Source organism: Sapajus apella, unplaced genomic scaffold, assembly GCF_009761245.1.
Source record: "Sapajus apella isolate SASKATOON/1434 unplaced genomic scaffold, GSC_monkey_1.0 scaffold33, whole genome shotgun sequence".
Lineage (NCBI taxonomy): Eukaryota > Metazoa > Chordata > Mammalia > Primates > Cebidae > Sapajus > Sapajus apella.
Window position 1 is genome coordinate 13,855,861 of NW_022436973.1, and position 6,912 is coordinate 13,862,772.

Consider the following 6,912-nt stretch of genomic DNA (forward strand, 5'->3'; position numbering starts at 1 on the left):
TAACATTGTTGAAATTAAGTAAAATCTCTACAGTCCTGAATTTGACTTGGAATTATCAATTAGAAGTCATGATGTGTGTGTAGTCATGGTGTGTGTGTGTGTGTGTGTGTGTGTGTGTGTGTGTGTGTAAGGTTTTCCACATGTTGTACACTGATCAGTTCTAGATACCATGGCCAAGCCAAAGAAAATAAAAACTAATAAATTCCATTCTATGGTTTCTGCATACCATGCCCCACTGCAAGCAGCCATGACATCTTCAAGAAATAGCTAACCTTAGGACTAAGACAGGAAATGTAAAAGATACTTGTAGAATTTCATGTTATACGAGAAAACAAGGGAGTTACAAAATATGTTGGTGGTTTATCACACATGTAATAAAATGTCATAGAACAACACACACACACACACACACACACACACAGAGGACTGCATACGTACAATGATGAAACTCAATTAAGTGCTATAGTCTAATTAATTGTATTGTGCCAGTTTCAATTTCCAGGTTTAGATAATATACCATAGTTATGTAAGATGTTACTTCTGTGGGAAGCCGGTAATGGGTATAGGAAAGCATTGTGGTTTTTTTTTTTCCAGCTTCATATGAGTCTATAACTATTTTAAAATAAAAAGTTAAAAAGAAAACAAAGGGAAAAAAGTTATCAAACATTATTTGTGTCATGTCAAATGGATACAGAGATTAATGTCCAAAAAACAATTTGGCCAGTAGGCGAACAGTTTGAATCTCAGTGTGAATAATACTTCCAATGAATTGAAAAACATCAAATATATTTAAATTCATGAGTTCCTAAAAATACAAATAAATATACTGTTCATATTTGGAAGATGCTAGGAAACAATTTGTTTGTAAATTGTTTCTATTGTTTGGAAAATTGGTAAACAAAAATAAACATTTGTTCTACCTTTGCTATACAAATTGTTTCACACACTAAGAAATAATACAAGAAAATTTTCTGGAGAAATAGAATTAGAATATTACCATTTTATAATCTATAACAAATGATGGATTTAATATCCTTTGAAAAAACAAAAAGGAAGACAATCAGATATTTTTGGATCACTCATGGAAGAGATAAAAAAAACACCTGTGAGGTATGTTTGTCAAAAATATCAAATGTGAATCTAATCATGATCCTAGGTCTTATTAAAAATGTACAAGTGGCTGAGCGCAGTGGCACATGCCTGTAATCCCAGCACTTCAGGAGGCCAAGACACTTGAAGCCAAGAGATGAGACCACCCTGGCCCACATGGCAAAACCCCATATCTACTAAAAATACAAAAAAAAATTAGTTCAGCATGGGGGAAAGTGCCTGTAGTCCCGACTATTCAGGAGGCTGAGTTAGAGGAATCACTTGATCCCAGGATGGGGAGGTTGTAGTGGGTCAAGATTGTGCCACTGCACTCCAGCCTGAGCGACATAGTGAGGCTCTGTCTCAAAAAAAAAAAAAAAAAAAAAAAAAAGAGAGGAAGAAAAGAACAGGTACTACAGAAAACAGAGGAACATGTTAAAATACACCCTAAAGGTGCAATTATCCAAATGCTGCTGTGAAGACTTCTACTGGTCAAACTCCCAGTTTCTTTAAGATGTGTTTCAAAGAAACAAAAGAGATGATGAGGAAACTACACATTGCAAAAAAATATACGAGATATAGAGAGATATAAGAGATTAAGAGATATGGCACAACTAATGTAATATAAGGACCACCTTGGATCTTGCTTTGTACAAACAAGCATTTTAAAAATATTAAACAGTCAAATACATTTTAATCCTGGTGATTGGGTAATATTAATATATTATTGATATTTCTTCAGGGATAGTAATGATATTTTGATTATGTTTTAAATAGAGTCTTTATCTGACATATTCAAGATGATACTATAACTGAGATTTGTATAAAACAGTCTAAAACGGGATGAAATGGGAAGAGCAGTGGGTATGAGTATGAATGGGCAATGGTAGAGGTATAGAAATGTTTGATAATTGTTGGTGCTGGATACTAATTAGATGGAGGTTCATTATTATTCACTCTAATTTTACATATGTAAAAAATTTTTATAATAAAAAGTTATTTAAAAGGGAAAGCTGAGCAAAAAGATTGCTCAGTGAGCCAAGTGAAGAAATTTTTCTAATCATTTTTATTACCATAATTTCAGGTGGACTTTAAAAGACAGTGGTTCTATAGTGATTCTTTTCTTAGATTGACACCAGTATTGGATTGTGACATGCTTGGTTATAGTTATAGCAGTTTAAAAAGAACAAAAATCCTCCTAAAACTTAAAAAATATACTTACAAACTTATTTTCCTTACTTGTGACTTCTGTTTTCTTTTTCTCCATCCTGGTTCTGATGCATAGGCTGTCTCCTGTTGCATATGTCTTCCCAACTCCCTTTCTTTTGTTAGTTTGGTCCTTAGCTAGCACTTGCTCCACGATTAATGCATTTCTCTTTATCACCTGTTAACATGAATTTCAATGATTTTTCTCAGTTATAAGTGGTTTCTGCAGTTCCCTGGAAATGTGTGTAATTATCAGTCTACCAGCCTGCAGTTTTCCAGTCTTTCCAACTGAAGCTACTGAATCCCCATGTAGTGGCACATTTTCACCTCAAAGAGGACTGAATCCTGCTCCCAAATAACGTGATCATTCGTTCTGTACTCCTAAGAGATACACCCCTTTTCATTTCCCCAGCTTACAAAGCACTGCTTATCTATTTCACCACAGTGCTATTTACCACATACCTTAAACTTTAATTCTAGATACTGAATTTTCCTTATCCTCCTCATGGACGTACACATAGGGCCTATTTCATCAGGTACAATTCATTGAAAAACAAAGGTTATGCCTTGGTTATTTATTGTTGCATAACAAATGACCCTAAATTTGGTGATTTATACCAACCAAAAACATTTATTTTGTTATAGTTTATGTGGATCAGGAATTTGGGAGCAGCTTAGGTGAATGACTCTTGTGAAGGTTTCTTGTGGAGTTGCAGTTAAGAATCTTAGTAGGAGCTGCATTCATCTGAAAGCTTGACTGGGACTGGAGAACCAGTTTACAAGATGTACACTCACATGGCTGTTGACTGGATAATACAGGTTCTCACTATATAGGATTTCCCCATAGCGGGTTAGAGCACCTTCATGACATAGTAGCTGGCTTCCTTCTCCAAGAAAGAGACCAAAGCAGAAGCCACATGCATTTTCTGATCTAGCCTCAGAAGTCTTACATCATAACTATGCCATATTCTATTGGTCACACAGACCAAAACTGGTAAAATGTTTTAATGCATGGTACAGGAACATAAATACCAGGACGTGGGGATCTTTGAGGACCAACCTGAAGGCTGGCTGTTGCAGATTGTTTGACAGTTTATCTTCAAGAAGTTTTATTTTGAGTTCTCATTCTATCTTTGTATTGATTACTGCCTAACAAACTATCTCAAAATGTAGTGGCTTAAAACAGCAATCATTTATTACTTTTCATAATTCTGGAGGTGGAGAATTGGACCAGGGTCAGTTGGAATGGCTCACCTCTGTTTCATGAAGTGTTAGCTAGGGGCTTAACTGTGGGGGCTTGACTGCTTGGATGGTCCAAAATGATTCCACTTACATGTCCGGAGGTCGGTGCTGACTATTGGCAAGGCATCTCTCCGTATGGTCTCTCATTCAATCATCCCCCGCAGGTTTTTTATTTTGGACACAGGGTCTTGCTCTGTCACCCAGGCTTGAGTGCGGTGATATGATAATAGCTCACTGCAGCCTTAATCTCCTGGGCTGAAGTGATCTTTCTGCCTTAGCCTCCTGAGTAGCTGGGATTACAGGCCCATGCCACCATTCTCAGCTAACTTAAAAAAAAAAAAATTAATAGATATGTGGTTTCACTTTTTTGCCCAAACTTGTCACGAACTATTAGCTTCGAGTGATTCTCGTGTCTCTGCCTCCAAAAGTGCTGGGATTACAGGCATGAGGCACTGTGCTCAGGCCTCAGGCTTTCTTACATAGTAAAAGGGATATTCCAAGAGATGGAAGATAGAATCTGTACTGAGGCCCTGAGACTCACCTCATGTCAGTTCTAGCACATTCTATCAGTCAAAATAAATCACAGGGCCAGCCCAGATTCCAGAAAGAGGGAAACAGATTCCACCTCTGGAGGGGACTGTGATTTTCAGTTGGCCAGACTCTTCATTACCTATCCTTCTCTGTAATCCTTCTCTAATCCCTTAAAGTTCAGCCTCGACTGTCCACTGGAATCACCTGGGGACATTTCTGAATGCTGGTGCTTAGATCCTGCCCCAGAAAATGAGATAGATCTGCTTTATAAATTTTTAAAGGCTCTTCAGATGATTCCAATAAATAGTCAAAGTAGAAATCTGCCTTAAAGTGGGATACCTTTACTCTTTCACAAATGAGAACTAAAGTTAAAATAGACTACCTAGTTGGTTTGTTTTCTTTTTCCTCATAGTGCATTTTCCATACTGGGTAATTTTTCATCATTTCTACCCAATGCAACAATGAGGTTGTATTATTAGTCACAATTTTTCCTTTGGGATTTTTTTCATATATATATATATATATTTTTTTTTTTTTCTTGTAAAAACCTGACCATCTCATTACTTTTATAAGATAGTATTTCTACTCATTAAACTGCAAAATAATTTATAATATAGCATGCTATTTTAACATACAAACTAAAGCGTTAACCAGTCTCCTAGGCCCTTTTTCTTGGCCAAGACAAAAATTATTTTGCTCACTTTTTTTGGTCATTGAAGAAGAAAATTCCTTTCTTGGATGAGCTCAGATATATCTACATTAGTAGGTCAAAATTTTCTTGCATTCACCCACACTTTAACCAGCGGCATTTCTCAATCCGCTCTGTCATTAAACCAGCTTAGGCACACTAATTTAGATACAATGTCCAGGCCAATGTCCTTAACCTCACCTCAATTCCTAAATTCTTACTAAAGTTCACATCTGATGCTTTTATGAAGCTTTTCTATAGAAGCCACACTAAAAAGATTCACTTGCCCTGTTTTTTTTTTCTCCATTTTCCATTTATCTCACATATGCTCATGCTGTTCAAATTTATTTTTATTCCCTGATACACACATCTGTATCTTCCCAGGTTTCTTCCTGAGTCATATGCCCTAAAGGTCATATCCACCAGGTGTACATTTTTCTACTTCACCTCCAACCATTGCTAGAAGCCACACCTGTGAAACAAAGAGATAAAGCACATTTTTGAATGCAACTTGCAAATTTATTCTTATTCCTTTATGGTTGCACCTTTTAAATCTTAGAGCTTGATCTCCAGAAAGATTTCCTGTGTCATTTTTATTAGTCAAGGCAAGTTATATAACCTGCTGTGTTTCCATTGTTCCCCTGGGTGCCAGGAAGCTTAGAGCTAATTTAATTCTCAATCATAATTAACATATCATCCAAGGAGCCTGCTATATTTGCTTCCTCTTCTTTCTGTAATTCCTTTTGGTTTTTAATTTGAAATTTTATTTTTAGTTCTATTATAAATCACTTCCAATCCAATTAGAAGTGCACTTGCTATAATTATGAATAGAATTTTAAAGTCTGAATTTGGGGTAGGGGGTTTTCCATGTAAGCCCCTTTCCGAGACATCAGTTGGGGGTCCAGTGATGAATAACACCAAAACTATGGTAAGTAAGTCTGAAATTTGACAATCTTGTTGGCCCATTCAGCCCTCTGTTGGAATGCCTTATTGCTATAAGTATCTTTCTTAAGATAGTCCATCAGAATTTACCAAATATTTGGGTCTTCCCTTTTAGTAAAGTGTGGACTATAGGAGTGAAGAAGCAATAATAATGAAGCGACACCACATGTGAGCATGTATTACCTGTGAGATGTTGCATATTCACTGTCTGTAATTTCCCATATATCTTAAGATTCTGGCACAGATATCCTGATGAAGTTGAGGCTCACAGAAGTTAACCTGCTGGCCCTGGACTTAGAGTAGTAAGTTAGCGTAGTATAAGGAAAAAGAAAGTGATTTCAGGTTGCCTGAAGCAAATCTCAGATTCTTTCCACTTCACCAAATCATCTCATCTTGTCACAACTTTTCTACCCATAAATACCTAATTTGTTATATGTTTTAGTTATTGGACAATTAACTAGGTACTACTTAGTGGGTGCTTTTGTAATGTTTTAAAACTTTCCTAGAAAGGACACCAGTTATTCTCTAATAGATTGTACAGTAGATAAGATGGGAATTTATATTTCACTTTTCTAGAGCATTTATAGTCCATATGTACTTCTGTTCAATGGTGGGTGGACTGCTTATTGTTATGGAATAAGTGAATTTTTTAAATGTTATTGAGTATGTAAATTCCTCTCCAACATTGGTAGCCTTCCTAGGGTGGTTCTGCTAACAGTATAATACTTGCATTCAATCCTGAAATGTCTTCAAGTTATTCTGCTGGCTTCAGAGTCCAGTTCTACTAGCTTGAAGGAGGGTTTTCTTCCAATAAGACCAAAATATCACAATGTAGTAAAAGTATTAATCTGTGCTATTGCCCTCATCAATAGTTTCTAAGAGTATAAATTATAATAAACATTTAAAATAAATCGTAGTAGTGGTGGCTTTCTTGGAGATTCTTTAGGAAGATTCTATTTTACTCCTGCCTCCACCAGAGCCTGACTAACAGAAGATGATCGGATTCTGTGCCTACAAAGGTAATTCTTGAGCTATGTTATCTATCTGATCTTTAAGCTTCAAACAAGTCTTGGGTTTCTGCAAGATCCCAGAGTGGAATTGAATTGTGTTCCAAAAGAATGACAGAGGAAGGAGGAACTCTCATTTTATTACATATGTCTCTTTATAGCAGTCGGCAGGAAGCTTCCTTTCACTGGGAACATAGCCCATCCCGG